Source organism: Lynx canadensis, chromosome C1 (assembly GCF_007474595.2).
Source record: "Lynx canadensis isolate LIC74 chromosome C1, mLynCan4.pri.v2, whole genome shotgun sequence".
In the NCBI taxonomy this organism is placed as follows: domain Eukaryota; kingdom Metazoa; phylum Chordata; class Mammalia; order Carnivora; family Felidae; genus Lynx; species Lynx canadensis.
The window spans coordinates 130,626,808-130,648,950 of NC_044310.1; positions in this window are offsets into that span (position 1 = coordinate 130,626,808).

The following is a 22,143-nucleotide window of genomic DNA, read 5'->3' on the forward strand; positions in this document are numbered from 1 at the left end:
TATTTTCAAAACGTTTTTTGTTGCTCTCTGACTGATGCCAAAATATCTGAATTAAAAGTAAAAAACACAATCACAATCCATCATCTACAGATAGTCTTGTGTCATGTAGCTACTGACTTTGACAACTACCAGATCTACTCTTTGGGTGGGTTCCTCCTCTAATTATACATACAAAGCCAAGAGCTGGTAGTTAATCCTTCACTGCTTTCTATTGAAGGTTCCATTCGGCAGTGATTTATCACATATCAATTTTAATTCTTGTTGAACCAAAACTTGTCATGCACGATTTCTATTCTGTTCTACTTTTTGGTGAAAGAAAAATGCTTCTAAACACCTTTATTTAATTTATTTTTTTTTCTTTTTAGCTGTAAACACAAGAAGATGGATGTTGGTTGATTCCAGGGCTAAGAGTGTAGGCCTATTAAGCTCCATATGGAATCAGTAACACTGTCTCCAATGATGTATGAATTGTTATGGTTTTGAGGTGACGTCTTGCTGAATCTGAATGAGTTGTAGCACTATGTATATTGTCACTTTTAAAAACAGGTTTCGTACATCTGAACCCATACACTGAACAAATGGATTAAAATGGTTCTATAAAAGCAGTGTTTTAAGCACTTGATTAACTTTGTCACACAAAGCTATTAGGGAAAAGCCCGAGGATCATGTCCTATATTAAACTCGGTTAATTTTTTTTCCTCTCCAGTGTAAAAAATGGTCATTTACAATAAATACATTTAGATAATAGCTTAGATAATGTGAAGGCCCACAGAATTGTTTAGTCAATATTGAGGGAGTCATTTTAAGAATTATGGATAGGGGCACCTGGGTGGTTCAGTCGGTTAAGCGTCTCACTCTTGGTTTTTTGCTCAGGTCATGGTCTCGTGATTTGTAGGATTGAATTGCACATCAGGCTTTGTGCTGACAGCATGGAGCCTGCTTGGGATGCTCTCTCTCCCTCTCACTCTGCCCCTTCCCTGCTCTCTCTCTCTCAATAAATAAATACACATTAAAAAACAGAATTATGGATAGATTTTTTTAAAAGAAAGCTGCTGAAATGATGGTATGTGACAGATTAGAAAACTAATTATACTTAAAAATCAAACGCTGGACACAAATATTTATAGGTACTTCTTCAACTAGACTGAGATCTTTTTAAAGTCTATGGCCACATGTACTTCATGTTTTTGTTTGTTTTCTCTACAGTTTTGTGATTGATTAAAGATAATAATGAATGTTTTCATACTTCTATACATTTGACAAAGAATATCCATCTCTACTATCATGTATTAGGAAAGAATGATTATGATCTTTACTTAATAGCTTAGATTACCATGGCTCAGAGATTAATAGATTTGCCCGAGATCACACAGCAATCTGAGACAGTAACACACGTCATTTACTCCAAACTCTGTGCTTTATTCTGCATCATTCTGTGAATTGCAGAAGCTTAAATGTTTTGTTAAATATAGATATACTGCTCTAGCACATAAAGCAGATACTTAGTAAATATTTTTGGGTGGTTACGGAATATTTATGTTTTGATTAGCCAAAGTAATATATCAATGAAGAATGAATAACCCTTTATAGGGACAAGGGAAAAAAGACATCTCAAAGTCATTTTGTGTACTTGTACATATAGTGTATAATTTATAATCACCGAGTATATAAATTATTTGATTTGTGGCTCACATTTGTTTTAAACTTCTCAACCTGAATATCAGACACTAAGTCTTCTCTTTCTTTATTCTATTTACAATGCTAAGAACCATGCACTATACACAGTGAGTGCTTGTTGTTAGAGAACATTCAGATTCAGGGCCAACTCCATAGGAGTGCAAATATACTCACAGCTATCAACCTAAAGAAATTTCATTAGAATATAATGATGCATGATGCCATGAAAACTTCACTTTTATGCCCTGAATAGGTTGACATCAACTGAGAAACTAAAAAATACAAGTTAAAAAATATGTTAGGCCAATAGACTTTTGTTGTGGTTTAACTGAGACAATATTTAGAACGAGATACAGCTTGAATCTGGACTTTTTGGTTCTCCAGAATATTGGAAAACATGGCCCTCCATTACCAAATGGCATTAGCTAGTAGGTCTTGAAAAGCAGCTATCGGGGTGCGTGGGTGGCTCAGTCGGTTGAGCGCCGACTTAGGCTCAGGTCATGATATCGCGGTCTGTGGGTTCCAGCCCTGCATCAGGCTCTGTGCTGATAGCTCAGAGCCTGCAGCCTGCTTCAGATTCTGTGTCTCCCTCTCTCTCTCTGCCCCTCCCCTGCTCATTCTCTGTCTCTCTCTCTCTGTCAGAAATAAATAAGCATTAAAAAATTAAAAAAAAAAAAAAGAAAAGCAGCTATCTCCTGTGGACAATTCCTTTATTCTCCTATTTGCTACTTTCCCTCAATGGCCTGGCCCTTGGTCATAGTAATCACCCGAGTTTGTAACTTTATATAATGGAGAAGTGCTCCTTGACTCAAAAGAGAAAGATGTGGTAATAGGAAAAATCATTAAGACCAGTGTATTATTTTTTTTTTAATTTCAAAGACATGAAATCAACATCTCAATAAGAAATACGATCCTATTTCGTTCTATCCATTTTCAAGGTATTTTCCAAGATCTAAATCTCATCTGCTTCCTCCCTCTTCCCAGGAAACTAATACAATGATCTTTACATAGATCTGCATACAGTACTAGCATTTATTTTTAAATAAAGGGAATTGCAAAGAACAGGTACACATAAATTATTTTGTAGAGGTGACATGTATATGTCCTCACATTTTCTTTTTCTTCTTCTTCTCTTTTTTTTTTTTTTTTTTTTTTTATTTGTTTTTGAGAGAGAATGAGCATGAGTAGGGGGGAGAGGCAGAGAGAGGGATACAGAGGATCAGAAGTGGTCTCTGAGTTGTCGGCAGAGAACCTGACACAGGGCTTGAATTCACAAACCACAAGATCATGGCCTGAGCTGAAGTGGGATGCTTAAATGACTGAGCCACCCAGGTGCCCTGTCCTTACATTATCTTAAAAATCACTAAAATTCTCCTTGAAAGAAATGTATATGGTTGGCTTACTCCTCTTCTTTCTAACTTTTGTTGCACGATAGTCAACAATGCTGGAATATCAGCATTAAAGTTCATGTTATTTTAATGATTTGAATGTGTTTAAATCTAAATTGAAAAAAATTAAATTATGAATTATTATTCTTAGTGACACAAATTGAACATTTACAGCAGTGGTTCATGATTAAGACACTGTTCAACTGATATCTCAAATTGCTTGTAATGCTTTACAGAATTTGGAACTTATTTAGCAAGTGTTCTTAAGACTGTAAATAGAAAATGTTATTTTAAAACTTTCCCTATAGGTAGTAAAAACTTCAAGCTTCGGCTTATGAAAAATGTGTAAGCCCTCAAAAGGCATAGCTAAGACCTCATTCTTAATAATTTGCTCTCAACATCACGGCCATGTTGATTTACCCACATTAATGACAGAGTCTGTTCAACTACAGAAAGCATGAGCAACTAGAATGCAGTTTTTGACTCTGAGGACACAAGATGTGTCATGACAAGTGTGTAAGAAAATGGGATTGCCACAATATTAAAGAAAAAGTTTATTACAAATAATTGCTTGCTCTGTTTATGCTCCTTCTGTAGAACTAGGATAAGCAATTTAGGTTACAGAGATTTATAACAGTTTTCATGAAGATGTATGAAATCCCAAACTTGCAAGCTTTTTTAATCCTCCTATAAATCATTTTATACATTTAATTTCTCCCTGTATAAATTTTATGGGACCATATACAGGCAGAAAGTTTAAATTACTACATGCTTTCTGAAGAGGGAGCTATCTCTGGGATTTTTTCCCACATGTTTCCTATCTAATACATGATATAAATTCCAAGGGTTCAGTTGTAAATAGTTAGCAAATACTATTTTATTGCTCAAACATCTGCAGTCCTGTGAGGTACTAGCCAGAATCTATTTTTGAGATAGAACTACCTCAAAGATGGGTTGTTCTATACTACATGAGAGGCTATAATATTACACATTCCATAAATCTCAAGAATAACAAGTTCTAATCCTATATTAAACCAATATATTATTATAAGGATTTGATCTAGAAGTGGGACATAATTGACTTTCAATTTGCATACTTAAATTCAAATCATTATGAAACCTATAATGCTGTGCATTGCTACATGTAGAAATGGTGGTTCCAATTTGCTGAAAACTTTTAGACAGTTTTCCTATCTTGGTTTACTACAGGGAAGTCATAGGATCTTAGAATATTATGACAGATCCTAACTGGGCTTAAGGAGAAACATTCTCACGGTCAGATTTTCAGTTGGTAACCTAATCTTTAAAAGCACATTAGGCCCCTGAGAAGTTGCATTATTATTTTACTACAGAGAGTTCCAGCAGTATTTAACCCAATTTTATGGAACTATTTTGCTCATTCTATGTGACAATCTGCCTATACATGATTTGCTATGAAATGTATAAATTAGGCAAAAACAGTGTATTTTTCTCATGTTGATTTGGGACACATTTTTGGCAGGGGGTGGTGGTGAGGAGGTGGTGATGGGCTTAGGTAACTATAGCATATGTATTTGTGGCTCCTTTACAAGCAGATATTTTGACCCCCTGTTTGACCAAACATATTAATAATAGGATAAAACTGAAAATCAAATTTGAACTCCTTGGGAAACCCCATGGATTTGACTCATCTTCCAAGGTAATGAATCTAGTGCATGCGGTTTTGTTCAGACGGGCTCATTGAAATGGGACTTTGATTTATTTAGCTGGTGTCTTGTGTTTTCCCCAACAACGCGACCTGCTTTGGAAAATGCAATTTCCTTTTGGCACAACTTCAACTCTTTATAGGGGATCTGTCTCCATTCATTTCTTCTACCTTTTCTTTAGGGAAACAGCTTTTGCATTGTGAACATTTTAATTTCTGAAGAATAGCATGTCTATTCATGCAGACACACAAATTAGAAAAGTACTTTTATATCTGATTGCACTAAGAAAAAGTTATTATATCCAAATATTAAAATAACTATTGCAATTACATAAAGACTTTAAAAAGAATCAAATTTTTAACCTGTTTCTGTTTTAAATTAGGTAAGTTTAATCAAATATATATGGGTTGGAATGTAAAATTTTTATTTTAAAACATCTTTTGAGAATGATTTATGACCATAGGGACTTCTTGCTATCTCTGCCTTAAATGTTTCCCACCTATAAATTATTTAATAAATTTGATTGATATTGACCAAGCTTTTTGTGGATTTATGGCATATCCACGGCTTGGAATATTAAGCCTTATTAAGTATACCTCTTAAAATATGAAGTGGCATTGACTATTGCTCATAAAGTAATAAAGTCTAATTCACTTGAGAGGTCAATAAAACTTTCAGAAACTCCTTTAAGAAGAAAATACTAAAATTACTTTATGCATGCACATGTATGCTCAATTTTAAGTACACTTCTATGCTTGGATTAGAAGCTTTTTTATGACCAGGAGTTTAATTTTTTTTAATGTTTATTTATTTTGGAGACAGAGAGAGAGAGAGAGAGAGAGAGAGAGAGAGAGTGAGCAGGGGAGGGGCAGAGAGAGGGAGACACAGAGTCCGAAGCAAGCTGCAGGCTCTGAGCTGTCAGAGGGCTGGAACTCATGAACTGTGAGATCATGACCTCAGCCAAAGTCAAACGCTTAACTGACTGAGCCACCCAGGTGCCCTATATGACAAGGAGACCAGGAGTTTAAAATTTTAGTTAGCTATGGAGCTGCCTTGAACAAGTCATTTTATCATTATATACATCATCTAGAAAATAAGAACACTGGCTACTTTCTCACTTTCCATTAGACTCGAAAATTCCATGAACCTACTTTAAGGCAGAGGTCCCCCAATTTTAGTATAAGAACCATTGAGAGGCCTTATTAAAACACAGATTTCTGAGTCCTATGCCTCAATTTCTGATATAGTAGTTCTAAAGATTAGCCCATGAGTATGCATTTCTAAGTTTCCAAGGGGATGCTGATGTAGATGCAAGGACCATGTTCTTGGAAACTAATACTCTAAGGATCTGAGTAAAGTGTTAGCTTATTAATACATCAGACTTTTGCACTTGTAAACTTAATAACAGATGAATTTATCTGATTTCAAGGGGATAAAGGACAACTTTTCGCTAAAATTAGTGGGGGCTCCCTTTTGGTGAGCAGTATTTGTGAACTAAATATAGTTTCAAAAGCATCTCCTATATATAAGAGATCTTATTGTGTATTTGAGCACTGATGCACACATTCTTAATACCTCAGTAGAAAATGATATTTAATTGAAGAATAAAAATAAAGAGGTAAATAAGTATATAGGTAAAGAAATAAACAACAGATCCTTCATGTAATCACTGAATATCGAAGGGGCTCTAAAGAAATTTCAATTTTATTTAAGACATTATTAAAAAATCAATGAGTACTGTAATGCAGTTTACCTGTTGGGACATTCAAACACAAAGTAGTTAGTTACCTGTGCTAAAATGGTACCATTGTTAGTTATCAACTGGCATTTTAAAACAATAAGTTAACAAACTTGTATTATGTTTATTATTGTTATCAAATATAACAGGCAACATTAACCTTCTAGAATTTAATTTTACTGGATTTTAAATCCATTCTCTTTTGCCACAGGGATTTATAGAATTTTTTTCATACTTGACTTTATAGTTTATGCATGAAGAAACAATATGCCACAGTACTAAGGTAATTTTCTAGTTGATAGTTTTAGTATCATTCTCTTATTTTCCAACATTTTGCATAAAAGTTGTATGCTACTAAATTTTTATTCAGTTTAGCAGAAACATAATGCCTCTAATATTTCCCTAACAAGATAATCAATTCAGCTAGAAACACCAAAACCATCGACAAAAGTACTTCCTAATTATATGCCAATATCTTATTAGAAACAATGACATTAATTAATCTAAATTTAATATTGATTAACTTTGAATGTGGTGTTATAGTAGTTTGGTTGCTCTTGGGACAAGACTGAAAGAACTGAATACTAACAGGATGAGAACCAGTTTTTAAATTCATAACAATTCTGTTTCAAGAAGCTGTTTCATTTCAATTCATAAAACATTTACTGAACATGTACATTTGCAAGGCCTTGAAAATACAAAGTTAGTTCTAGTATGGTGAATCAAAAAGATTACAATGTAGTAGGTAAAAGACAAAGGCAAAGAAACCATGAAAATTCAGTGATAAAATGTAGCAACAAATCTATGTGTATAGTAGAAGGATATCTCAGAAATGGATCATTGTCTGGGCATGGGAGTGGCATGCCTCACAAAAAGATTGATAGTTAATCATGTGTTCAGAATTTTTTTTAAGGTTTTAGAACAGTTTATTTATTTATTTATTTATTTATTTATTTATTTATTTATTTATCTATCAAATGCTATACTCATTGTGGGTCTCAAATTAACAACCTTGAGATCAAGAGTTGCATGCTTTACTGACTAAGCCAGCCAGGCACCCCTACTTTGTGTCTGTTTTTTGTTTTGTTTTGTTTGATAAGGATCACAGCAAGAACTCTTCCAAGGAGAGGAAAAAGGTGTACATAGTCATAAAGTATAAAAAGAACTTTCATGTTCAAGGAACTGCAATTTTGTAATGAGGGAGGGGACAATAAGATATATCAAGAGGGGGCCAGGAATTGGTCAAGAAGGGCCTTTTCTGCCTTGCTTAGGAGATGGATGAAAAAAAGATTTCACTAAAGAATTTGAAGCAGGTGGGGCGCTTGCATCACTCAGTCGGTTAAGGGTCCAATTCTTGATTTCGGCTCAGGTTATGATCTTGTGGTTATGATCTTCAAGCCTCACATTCGGCTCTGCACTGATGGTGCAGAGCCTGCTTGGGATTCTTGCTCCCTCTTTCTCTGTTCTTCCCCTGCTTTCTCTCTCTCTCTCTCTCTCTCTCTCTCTCTCAAAATAAATAAATAGACATAAAAAAAAAGAATCTAAAGCATGTGAATTTGAAGCAGGCCAGTTAAAACGGTAACTCAAAAATATGCAGAATAAACTGAAGGGCAGTGAGCCTGTGGATAAAGAAATCAGGTAAGCCACACTTTACATCAATGGATACATCATCGAGGCAGAAAATCAGCAGAGAAACAGTGGCTTTCAATCACACATTGGACCAGATGGATCTAACATATATTCAGAACATTCCATCCACAACCAACAAAATACACATTCTCTTTAAGTGCACATGGAACATACTCTACAATAGATCACATGTTAAACCACAAAACAAGTCTCAACAAGCTCAAAATGATTGAAATCATGTTATGCATCTTTTTTTGACCACAACAGTATGAAAATAGAAATCAATCACAAGAAAAAAATCTGGAAACGAACAGAAATACATGGAGTTAAATAGCATGCTACTAAAAAATGGGTCAACCAAGAAATCAAAGAGGAAATACAAAAAATACATGGAGACAAATGAAAATGAAAACACAACTATCTAAAATATTTGGGATGCAGCATAGCTGTTCTAAGAGGGAAGATTATAGCAATAAAGGTCTACTCAAGAAGCAGGAAAAATCTCAAATAAACAACCTAACTTTACACTAAAGGAGCTAGAAAAAGAACAAACAAAACCCAAAGCCAGTAGAAGGAAGAAAATAATAAAAATTGGAGCAGAAATAAATAAAATAGAGATTAAAAAAACCAAAATGTAACAGATCAATGGAATTAGGCGTGGTTCTTTGACAAGATCAAAAACTTGATAAACCTTTAGCCAGATTCATAAAGGAGAGGGGGAAATCAAATAAATAACATCAGAAATAAAGAAGGTGAAGTAAGACACCAAAGAAATACAAAGCATTATCAGAGATTATGAAAAAATTACACGTCAAATTGGACAGCCTAGAAGAAATGGATAAATTCCTAGAAACACATGACCCTCCAAAACTGAATCCGAAAATTTGAACAGACTGATTACTAGCAATAAAATTGAATCAGAAAAACAATCAAACAAACAAACAACCAAAACCTCCCAGCAAACAAGTCTAGGATCAGATGGCTTCACAGGTGAATTATACCAAACATTTAAAGAGTTAATACCTATTCTTTTCAAACTATTCCAAAAAACTAGAACAGGAATAAATGCTTCCAAATTCATTCTCAAAGTCCAGCATTACCCTAATACCAAAAGCAGATAATGACACTACAAAAAAAGAAAACTATAGGTCAATATCTCTGATGAACATAGATGCAAAAATTTTCAACAAAATTCTCCAAAGAAGACATTCATATGGCTAACAGACACATGAAAAAAATGCTCCACATCACTCATCATCAGGGAAATACAAATCAAAACCACAATGAGATACCACCTCACACGTGTCAGAATGGCTAACATTAACAACTCAGGCAACAACAGATGTTGGCGAGGATACTGAGAAAGAGGACCTCTTTTGCACTGTTGGTGGGAATGCAAGCTTGAACAGCCACTCTGGAAAACAGTATGGAGGTTCCTCAAAAAACTAAAAATAGAACTACCCTACGACACAGCAATTGCACTACTAGGCATTTATCCAAGGGATACAGGTATGCTGTTTCAAAGGGACACGTGCACCCCCATGTTTATAGAAGCAATATCAACAATAGCCAAAGATGGAAAGAGCCCAAATGTCTATCGATGGATGAATGGATAAAGAGGATGTGGCATACACACACACACACACACACACACACACACACACACACACACAATGGAGTATTACTCAGCAATCAAAAAGAATGATATCTTGCCATTTGCAACTACGCGGATGGAACTGGAGGGTATTATGCTAAGTGAAATTAGTCAGTCAGAGAAAGACAAAAATCATATGACTTCACTCATATGAGGACTTTAAGAGACAAAACAGATGAACATAAGGGAAGGGAAACAATAATAATATAAAAACAGGGAGGGGGACAAAACAGAAGATACTCAAATATGGAGAACAAACTGAGGGTTACAGGAGGGGTTGTGGGAGAGGGGATGGGCTAAATAGGTAAGGGGAACTAAGGAAACTACTCCTGAAATCATTGTTGCACTATATGCTAACTAATTTGGATGTAAATTTAAAAAGAATAAAATAAAAAAATTAAAAAAATAAAAAATAAACAAAATTCATAACAATTATATATCCAATAAATAAATAAATACAGAGTAGCAATTCTACAAAAAAATTTTTTTTTCAACAAAATATTAGCAAACTGAATACAACAAGAAAAAAAAATCTTTCACCATGATCAAGTGAGATTTATTCCAGGGATATAAGGTGATTCAATATTCATAAATCAATCAATGTGATGCCTCACATTAATAAGAATGGTAAAAACCATATGATCATCTCAATCAATTCAGAAAAAGGTTTTTGGCAAAGTATATCATCCATTCATGACAAAGAGTCTCAACAAAGTAGGTTTAGAAGGAACATACCTCAACATAATAAAGGCCATATATGAAAACCCCACAGCTAATATCATACTAGATGAATATGATATAGTCATATAGATATATGAATAGAGTTTTTCCTCTAATATCAGGTACAAGGCATGGATGTCCACTCTTACCCCTTTTTTTAATATGGTACTGGAAGTCCTAGCCACAGAGTCAGATGAGGCAGGGGCAAGGGGAAGGGAAGGGAAGGGAAGGGAAGCGAAGGGAAGGGAAGGGAAGGGAAGGGAAGGGAAGGGAAGGGAAGGGAAGGGAAGGAATCAGGTAAGGAGACTCCAGAAAACTATTTGAAAAACAATAAGCATTTGATTTTAAAAAATGAAAAATAGAACAAAGATTTCCAAAGTATTAAGAAAATTTGTGGCTGATTGGTTATCATGGGCATAAAGCACAGTAGTCTATGATAAATCCCAGATATTATTTGTAGGTAAACAGGAGAACGTTGATGACAATGTTTGAAGTTAGTGGATATGGGTGGCGGAACAGATAAGAGAGAGTTTATTCTTATATATTGGTTGTAGTGAACCGAAGGGCTGGTGAAATATTGAACTAGGAAGATTTAATTAAAAAATGGAAAAATAGAATCATTGGAGAGAATTGGGGTCAAAGATCAATATATGGTATTGATCAGGATATAGCAAAAAAAAAAAAACAAAACAATGTGTGCAAAGGAGTAGATTAATACAAGAAAATGGGCAAGCACTGAAAGCTGGGAACACCAACATTTAAGGACAGAATTATAGGTGGCTCAAAAGAGAAAGAGGAACATCCAGAGATCAGGGAAGCCTTGGGAAAAAAAAAGCCAAGATGGGCAATTTTTAAATAAAAACCTTCTCTTCCACTTACTTACTAATTCACCATATATTAAATAAGTATTTACTATGTGCCAGTTCTCCTGGGAATAAAGTGGTACACAAAATAAGTGTGATCTCAATTACCATGAAAGTTTAAGTTCAACAGGAAGGAACAAAAGTTTTTTAGAAAGTTGTAAAAATAAAGTACAAGTTGCATTGTGAGCTCATAGGATGAGTTTATGACCTACCTTGAGAAAGATCAGAAAGGTTTTCCAGAGGACATAACTTGTAAGTTGAAGCCTTAAAGAATCGACAATGACTAACTCAATAATAAGGAGAGTAAATTTACTCCAGGCAGATTGAGTCACAGGTATGGAACCTCAGAAGTGAGGGAGATCATGGTATGTTTAGGAAACTAAAAATTTGTATGAATGGAGAGTAGCAGGTGTTGTTAAAATGAGATTGAAGTTGTCACCTTACTTGACTTGTGAAGAATATCTGATGCTGGTGACTATTTTCTCCTTGAAACACCACCCCCCTTAGCTTCTCTAGTATCATACCATTCTCATTTTCCTTCTATCTCTCTGCACTCTTATTTTCAATTATTTTAATCATGGCTCCCTCCACTATACAGCCTTTAAATCAGTCTTGACTGTATACCACCTCTCTGCACAATCTCACCTACTCCCATCACTTTCCTTGGCATCTCCTTCACCATCATACAACTCTCCCATATATTTTACTCTACTTCAAGTTCTCTTCAGAGCTCTAGGCACAATTATCCAGCTGCCAACTTGGCATCTCCCTTCAGATATGCATCATCTCAATTTGAACATGTACAAAATGAAACTGATCTTTCGTGCCAAATCTGGTTCATAGCCACTTCTCCTCATCTTAGGAGAGGCCCAGCCATTCAATCAGACTTAAAACCCAGACAGGGTTGAGCCTTCCATTTTCCTTAACTTATACCCAAGACTAGTAGGGTCATTTATATGAAAAAGTAGTTTGAAATATTTGTTCCTCTATTTTCCTTTTCTGCCACTTTAAGCAAGATTCTTTAGTCCATCCCTAAGGAATGTTTGTTTCAGGACTAAAAGCACAATTGTATCTAAAATGATAGCTCTTTTTGTCTATGGTTAATGGCTTAATTGTGGTTTCATACTAAAAAGAAGAGAACACTATCAAGAAGGTAACCAATATGAGAGTAGATAGCCTTATGTTGGCCCTGAGGAGAAGAGCCAGGAAGGAGGTGGAATCCTATGCATGGTTAAAAAAAAAAAAAAAAAAAAAAAGCAAGAGGTGAAACTCTGTCTTTGTGCAAATAAGATTGGAAAATGGGCTTTGAGAATTGAGATCAGAGGTATTTCTAAACACGTGTTTTTTTGGTATAGTTCTTGGTATACAAATTCAAGCATGCAAGAAGTAGCCTCTCAATATTACCATTCCCTTCACAAGTATCTGCACAGCCACTCACTGACAGGTTACCTCAAAGTCCAAGAGACTCTGCTGTAGCTCCCATAATGAGAAAAGAAGCTTTAATCTCCAGTCCTTTGCCATCAATTCTCACATCCTCATTGTACTCAATTTTCTCAACCAGTTTTCTTTAAGGTTTTGTAAAATAAGAATAGAGTACTTGTAGGCACCTGTAATGTGCCAAGAAATGAGGGTCTTATTCTAGGAACACTCCTGAAAATATCATCAATTAAAGTGAGTTATTAAAGTGGTTTTGTTTTCATTTTGTGAGGCTCTGCATGATAAATAGTCCTAGATGTCCTATATGAACACATTTGTTTGTGGGTGTATAAGGGGAGTTTCTTAATGCAAGAAAAGCTAGGTTATAAAAATATTTTTATCTTCTAATTTGAAGATCCATATATAATCAGTCTTGAAATATTTATATCTCCCCAGTAACTGAGTGACCCAACCATCTGTCACTGAACACAGTCCTGCAATAATAATAGGCTAATGCTAATACAGGAGGACTTGTATGTTTAAAGGTCCTTTAACTGATGCTTTATTTATACTTGAGAGTTTTGGGAAACTGAAACTCTGATTACATGTTATGTATCTTTCCTCCTCCTCTTCTTCTTTATTCTTTTACTCATATTTAAGTTTCAATAACTCAGACCTAGAATAAAGTGCAAATCTTGACCATTTCTGTTGCTATCTATGTGACTTAGAATAAGTCACCTAATTATGTGAACTTTTTTTTTTTTTCTATTAAGTGGCAGATGATCTCAGGTACCTCCCTAAGTTTCACCATTTAATGATGCTATATATTTTTTCTTTAACTATTATATATATATATATATATATATATATATATATATATATTTTCTCTCTAAAAGCATTATTTTGGTGTGGTGTATATCAGAAGTAAGGTCTATTTAGAGGAAACTCAAAGATGTTTGGTATAAGGATCATCTAAGTATTTACTAACGTTTCCCTCATCTCTGTAAGAATATGACTAAGCACAGCCTTGCTCTTCAATGTGTCATCATTATTCTAGTTATCTATTGCTGCATTATAAAATATCCCAACATTAGAGGCTTACAACAACAATAATCAAGTTGGGCAGAGCTTATTTCTATTCTGTGTGGCAGCAGCTAGGACAACTTGACTGAGGCTGGATGATCCAACTTCAAGACTGGTCCTCATATGAGGACAAATTGGTGCTAGTTGTTGACTAGGAAATAAGCTCAGATTGTCATTTGGAGGCTTTGATTCTTCACCACGTGGGTCTCTCTGGAAGTTGCCTGAGCTTCCTCACAATGTGGTAACAGAGTTCTAAGTATGAACATTCCAAGGAGAGTGTCTTGAGAAGCAAGTGTTTCAGGATAACCAGACAGAAACTCCAAGGCTTCTTGTGATCTTGCTTCAAAAGTCCCAGAAAGTAACATATATATATATGGCTGATATGTAATCTAGTCACAAAATCAGCCACTTCAAGGGGTGGGGGGGTTGGGGAGGCAACTCCTCTCAATGGGCAAAGTAACAAAGAATTTGTACTCATTGTTAAAAATTTACTTATTTTTAAATTTAATTTACTGCAAACTGTCTCCCTCAAGATTCTTATTAAGAACTGTTAACTGAAGCTTTTATCTTCTACTGCAGTTATATTTTCTATCTAAGGTAGACTTGGTGATATGATTAGGATTATATTTTCTGTTTCTATCGCAAGGATATAGACACAAAAATTGTTATAATTTAAAGTGATAAATTTAAAATAGGATGAGATGTACATAAAAGGCTGCAGATATACAGGAAAGGCAATTACCAACCTTGAAGGTAGAGATGCCTTCATAGAAGAACAATGAACTAATTCTTTAAGTATGAATCAGAGTATGCGGACAGGGTCACTTTACACCCATACATAGGTATACCCTACGAAGCACATGTAACTTTACTGGAAGGTCCAGAATGATCAAGTAGGAAAGGGCAAAATTCATTCTAAGCAGTGAGGACAGCGTTTTCAAAGGCATACAATCATGAAACAATTAGTTGAACTCAAAGAAATGTGAGAATTTTAATTTGGTTAGACAATATTGAAAAGATTAATTTAAGGTACAAGGTCTTGAAATACTGGCCAAAGTACTGGAGCAAAATATTTCTAATGTTAATTTGTAAAAGTTTTTTTTTTTTTTGCTTTTCTTTTTTAAAGTTTTTTTTTTAACGTTTATTTTTGAGAGGCAGAAACAGAGTGCAAGCGAGGGAGGGGCAGAGAGAGAGGGAGACACAGAATCTGAGGCAGGGTCCAGGTTCCATGCAGTCAGCACAGAGCCCGATGTGGGGCTCGAACTCAAACTCATGAGCCTTGAGATCATGACCTGAGCCGAAGTCAGATGCTCAACCAACTGAGTCACCCAGGTGCCCCATTGTCTCTTTGCTTTTCAGTCATTCAATCAGGTATTCAACTTAGTGCTTTATTGCCTCCAAGAAGGTTTCTGGCAGAGTAGAAAGCAGAAGTTGCCAGGTTTGAGAAAAAAGAAGTTTCTTTTCTTTAGAACAGTATGTGCTAAATAAGGTAACTCTAAAAGAAGGTTTAGAGAAAGAAGCTAATAACATAAGTACTTGTTTGTTACTCCTTTATAATAATTTTCAAATGTCACACTAGAACATCCCATGTATTTTCACCTATGTTATTCATTAGTCTTGTTTTTACACAGACTCCAGCCAAAAGAGAAAAAATTACACCCATTTTCTCCATTTCTACTCGGCTGATGGAAATGCAGCAGACTCCACTGTGCACTTTAACTAAAATAGTCCTGCTGAGAAAGGCACTTCCCAGACAGGGATTTCATCTTTCATGCAGACCCCAGACACACTGTATAAATAATGCATACATTACTCTTGCCTGGATAGGGTGATCTTTCCCTTCTACGGCTGCCTCTCCGGGAAGCCATTGTTGCTTCACTTGTAGTCATGCTCTTCTAATTTTTGAAAAGGTTAGCACAGTTTTATCTTTAATAGCCACTTGATCATTGCGGAGATGAACAAGTCATGTTGGAGACATTAGTCAAGGAAGCCGTGGATTACATCGCGAGGTCTTTACATCCCCCCAGACTGTGCAGCAGCACATTGATGGGTATTTTCATGCTGCTCTCTCTAAATTACATGCGGGAATTGAAAGGGTATGTTTATTAGATATGAGCCCATTGGTTTTTAATCAAATTGAGAGAGCTGCGAACAGAGCTATCCACCGATCTTGAACTTCGACTGCGAGTAATGAATTTATCATTCTTCCCATGACATTCTTCAAAGAGGAAGTCACACCACTTTCTATTAGATCCCCTTTAAAGGCTTTGTGATGATCTAGGGGAGCAGTGACTCACTGTGGCAAAGGCAGAGCTCCTAAATTAATGTCTGATTGTAATTTAAGCAACATCGACCTAGAATAAGGATTAGATACATAAGGGATACTTTAGAGATTCTTTCAGATTGCTGGTATTAATAAATAAAATTCAGTGCACTGAAATGTATACCACTCTTTCAAGATTCTCTCCTTAATGAAAATTTTCCAGACTCTTCTCACTGACATTGAACTTAAATATGTTTCAATCCCCAAGATATACCAAAGCTTTGGTAACTATGTTACAGAACAGGGTGGCAAACTATAGCCTGTGGAACAAATCTGGTACTCCACTTGTTGTAAACAAAATTGGATTGGAACACAACCATACCCACTCCTTTATGTATTTTCCATGGCTGCTTTCATGCTAAAACAGCAAAGCTGAATAGTTGCAACAGAGACCGAATGGCCGGGAAATCCAAAAATATATTTTCTCTGGCCCTTTTTTCCGAAAATGTTTGCCAATTCTTGCAAAGGTGATAGTACTAAGAAAGTAGTTCTTTCTAGATGGGTGAATTTTGAAGAGAGTTTAACACTTTAAACAATTCACTTAATTTTTTTCTTTTAAAATATATATGTTTCTCTAACATCTTAAAACAGTTGCTATAGACCTTTTTGTCAATATACATTTTAGTGTCATATTTAACAAAGAACATGCAAAATTACTTAAATTTTACTTGATGACTTAAATCTAACTTGATTTTTCACTGTTAAGTGCAATATTTATACCATGCTAGAGATATTAGTCGGGAAGCAGGAGTAAATGAGCACTTATCCTAGAAAGAGGCAGGCACTTGCTTTCCAAAAATAAAGAAATGAAATCCCCTGATGTTAGTTGGTTTCTGCTCACTTGATTCTTTACACTAAAGGTAAAGTGAAGGACAGAACCAGGTTTCACTCTAAGGGTGTATTTCTGCAAAAATGAATTTTATAATGAAAGATTGAAGTAGAGTTTTCCCAGGTGGTTTTCTTACCCTTCAGGAAATCATTATCATCATCGCTATTTCTATCCCTATCCTTAGATTTGTCATTGGCATCCAAAACATTGCCTGTGAGTTCTACATCATTGGAACAATGAAGATAAGGTACCTCCGTGTCAGCGTGTACCTGTTTGCCAATTTCATAAGGCGGGAGGCAGACGTGTCTGTTGCCATTAAAAAAAAAAAGCGATAAGATATTTTGCTAAGGACTAAATCTTAGAAATCCCTTACAATGTGACAAAGTGAAGCTTTATTCATATGAAAAGAGTGACCTTTCTTCTTCTTAGAACGCTACAGCCACATACTTAGTAAAAATTATAATGATAAGATGCAATGACTCTCTTATATGTTGTTACATATTTTTGAGCAACTCCCATTTGTAATAATATTTTATAGATTGAGTTATGCTCTGATTTATAGGCTAAACAAATACAGCAAAATTGGCAGGAAATAAAATGGTAAAATAAAAATCCTCTGTCATTAATCTTGCTTTTACAAAATGAGTTGTACGGTATTACAGCAATAGTTTTAGCTTTGCCAACTCATATGTCTATAAAATAATCTTTCACTGATAGAGATATGAGTCTGATAAAATTATTTTTTAATTAGAGTTTCTTAAATGTAAGGAGAAGATGATAATTATGCATACTTCATATGGTATCTGTGAGTAAAATACTTGTAAATCAAGTACTAGAATGATATCTGGTACATAAATAGACTCAATTAAGAGTAAAGAGTCTTATTTCTGTTGACAGTCTATCAGAGTGCTTTTTGGAAAGAATGGATAAACATAAAATATAATTGAACATTTTGGGGTAATTTTCAATTAAAATTAATTATAAATTTTATTTTGTGAGATTCTGGAGTAACAGAATATTGAAAAAAGTAGTATCTAAATATTTAAGCAACATGTTCATGATTCATTAGTATATGCAAACAGAAAAGTCACCATAATTAAATTTTACCAGTAATTTAAAACTGTTTAGGAGATTGATTATAAAAACAAATATTCTTTTTTTTTATTTTAATTTTAAGTTTTTGAGAAAGAGAGAGAGAGAGAGTACACAGGGGCAGAAAGAGAGGGAAAGACAGAATCTTAAGTAGGCTGTATGCCGAGCCTGGAGTCTGACACGGGGTTCAAATTCCCAACTATGAGATTATGACCTGAGCTGAAATCAACAGCCAGATGCTGAACGTATTGAGCCACCCAGGCACCCCTCAAAGAAATATTCTTTTTTTTTTTAATGTTCATTTTTGAGAGAGAGAGAGACAGACTGTGAGCAGGGGAGGGGGAGAAAGAGAGGGAGACACAGAATCTGAAGCAGGCCCCAGGCTCTGAGCTATCAGCAGAGAGACCGACATGGGGCTCAAACTAATGAACCATGAAATCATGACCTGAGTCTCAACTGACTGAGCTCAACCAACTGAGCCACCCAGGCACCCTAAGAAATATTCTTTATAGTACTGGTATACACCGAATTGTATATATTTATAATGTTTAATCATATGTTGGTAGCCAAACATGTGACTACCACTATTCTAAGGGCTTATATCTATTAACACATTTGAACCTCAAGTATCTGTTCAGATAAAGAAACTGAGACATGAAAAAGTCTAAAGAATTTCCCAAGACAAAGAGATAATGATTGGGGGGATCTGTAATATGAACCTAAGTTGCGTAGACCTAGATCTGTGTTCCCTATATCAGCTCCATCATAGGTATTGATTCTATACTTTAAATCCACGTTTATACTGTATACTTACACATTGACCCAATCATGAAAGCCAATTTTGTTTCCAAATGAATTCTTATATTTTTGTTTATTTATTTATTTTGACAGAGAGAGAGAGAGAGAGAGAGAGAGAGAGAGAGAGAGAGAGAGAATAGGGGAGGGGCAGAGAAAAAGGGAGAGAGAGTCCCAAGCAGGCTCTGCACCCACACAGGGGCTCAAACCCACAAACCGGAAGATCATGACCTGAACAGAAATCAAGATTCAGACGTTCAACAACTGAGCCACCCTGGTGTCCCCCAAATTATTTATTTAAAAATAATACCTTGGAGTGATGTAGCAAAATGGAAGTCGAGGAACCTCCAGGCCTTCATTCCACATGAAAATGTCAAAAACTACCAGAAATTTATTGAACTAACTTTATAGGACCATGAAAAAATAATCAGCCAAGGAAATACCCAATTAAAAAAAAAAAAAGACATCTTCAATAGGTGGAGATGTCATGACATTTTCACTTGCTTTTTTCCTGCCCCTTTCTTGGCACAGCACATTTTTTATCTGGAGTCATCAAGCCCATTGCAAATTTTCCTCTCAAGGCAAAGGTAGTGGAACCGACCCAATTTTATGGGATGCAGCAAAAGTAGGGCTAAGAAGGAAATTTATATCTGTAAACACTTAGATTTAAAAAAAAGGAGAAAAGCCTCAAATCAACAACCTAATACTTTAAGAAACTAGAAAGAGAAGCGCAAACTAAACACAAAACTAGCAGAAGAAAGGAAACAGAGGTTAGCAGGTAGATAGAGAATATAAAAACAATAGGGAAATCAATAAAACTAAAAGTTGATTCTTCAAAAATATCAAAAAAATTAACAGGATTCCTTAGACGACTAAGAAAAAAATGAGAGAATTCTCAAACAACTAAAACCAGAAATGAAAGTGAGGAGATAATTATTATTTAACAAAAATAAAATGGATTATAAAAGAGTACTATGAACAACTGTAGGCCAATGAAGACTTAGAACTTGATGATATACCCAGATTTCTAGAAACACAAAACCTATTAAGACTAAATAATAAAGAAATAGGTAATCAGAATAAATTATAACTAGTAAGGAAGTTGGATCAGTAATCAAAAACTTTCCGACAAAAAACCCTGGACCAGATGGTTTCAGTGGTAAATTATACCAAGTGTTTAAAGAATTAGCACCAATCCTCTTTAAACCTTCCAAATAATTGAAGAGAAAGAAAAACTTTCTAACTTGTTCTATGAGGTCAGCATTACCCTGATTATCAAAGTCAGACAAGACAATCTGTGTTTATGGATTGCATGACAATATTAAGATGACAATACTACCCAAAAGCAACCTACAGATTGAATACAATCCTTATCAAAATTCCCATGTCATTGTTCACAGAGATATAAAAATCCAAGCTAAAATTCACATGGAATTTCAAGAGAATGTGAATAGACCAAATAATCTTGGAAAATAACAAATTGCAAGGACTCACACTTCCTTTTCAAAACTTACTATTAATGCTACAGTAATCAGAACAATACGGCATCGACATAAAGACAGATGCACAGACCAACAGAATAGAATAGAGAGTCCAGAAATAAATCCTTGCATATATGGTCAAATGACTTTTGGTAAGGGTGCCAAGATTATTCGCTGCAAAAAGGACATTCTTTTCAATAAGTGGTGTTGAGAAATATGGATATCCTCATGCAAAAGATTTAAATTGGAACCATTACCTTACACTATATACCAAAATTAATTCAAAACAGATCAAAGGCATCAAAATCAGAGCTAAAATGCTTAGTAGAAAACATAGGAGACACATTTCATGACATTGGATTTGGCAATGATTTCTTGAATATGATACAAAAAGTACAGAGAACAACAAAATAAGAAAAATTAGACTTCATCAAAATTGAAAAAAAAACTTTTGTGTATAAGCAACACTTTCAAGAGAGTAAAAAGGAAATCCACAGAATGGGGGGAACATATTGGCAAAATATATGTCTGATAAGAAATTAATATCTAAAATTATAAAGTACTCCTACATATCATCAACAACAAGAAAAAAACAACTCAGTTGAAAAAAAATTGCAAAGGAAATGAATAGACATTTCTCCAAAGAAAATACACAAAGTGTTAATAAGCACATGAAAATTCAATATTACTAATTACTAATCACTAGGAATGTTCAAATAAAAATCGCAGTGAGACTAGGGATAAATCTAACCAAAGATGTAAAAGATCTGTATGCTGAAAACTATAGAAAGCTTAAGAAGGAAATTGAAGAAGATATAAAGAAATGGAAAGACATTCCATGCTCATGGATTGGAAGAATAAATTGTCAAAATGTCAATACTACCCAAAGCTATCTACACATTCAATGCAATCCCAATCAAAATTGCACCAGCATTCTTCTCGAAGCTAAAACAAGCAATCCTAAAATTCATATGGAACCACAAAAGGCCCCGAATAACCTAAGTAATTTTGAAGAAGAAGAAGACCAAAGCAGGAGGCATCACAATCCCAGACTTTAGCCTCTACTACAAAGCTGTAATCATCAAGACAGCATGGTATTGACACAAAAACAGACACATAGACCAATGGAATAGAATAGAAACCCCAGAACTAGACCCACAAATGTATGGTCAACTCATCTTTGACAAAGCAGGAAAGAACATCCAATGGAAAAAAGACAGTCTCTTTAACAAATGGTGCTGGGAGAACTGGACAGCAACATGCAGAAGGTTGAAACTAGACCACTTTCTGACACCATTCACAAAAATAAACTCAAAATGGATAAAGGACCTGAATGTGAGACAGGAAACCATCAAAAACCTTTCCTGAGAAAGCAGGAAAAGACCTCTCTGACCTCAGCCGTAGCAATTTCTTACCTGACGCATCTCCAAAGGCAAGGGAATTAAAAGCAAAAATGAACTACTGGGACCTCATGAAGATAAAAAGCTTCTTCACAGCAAAGGAAACAACCAACAAAACTAAAAGGCAACCAACGGAATGGGAAAAGATATTTGCAAATGACATATCGGAGAAAGGGATAGTATCCAAAATCTATAAAGAGCTCACCAAACTCCACACCTGAAAAACAAATAATCCAGTGAAGAAATGGGCAGAAAACATGAATAGATACTTCTCTAAAGAAGACATCAGCATGGCCAACAGGCACATGAAAAGATGCTCAACGTCGCTCCTCATCAGGGAAATACAAATCAAAACCACACTCAGATATCA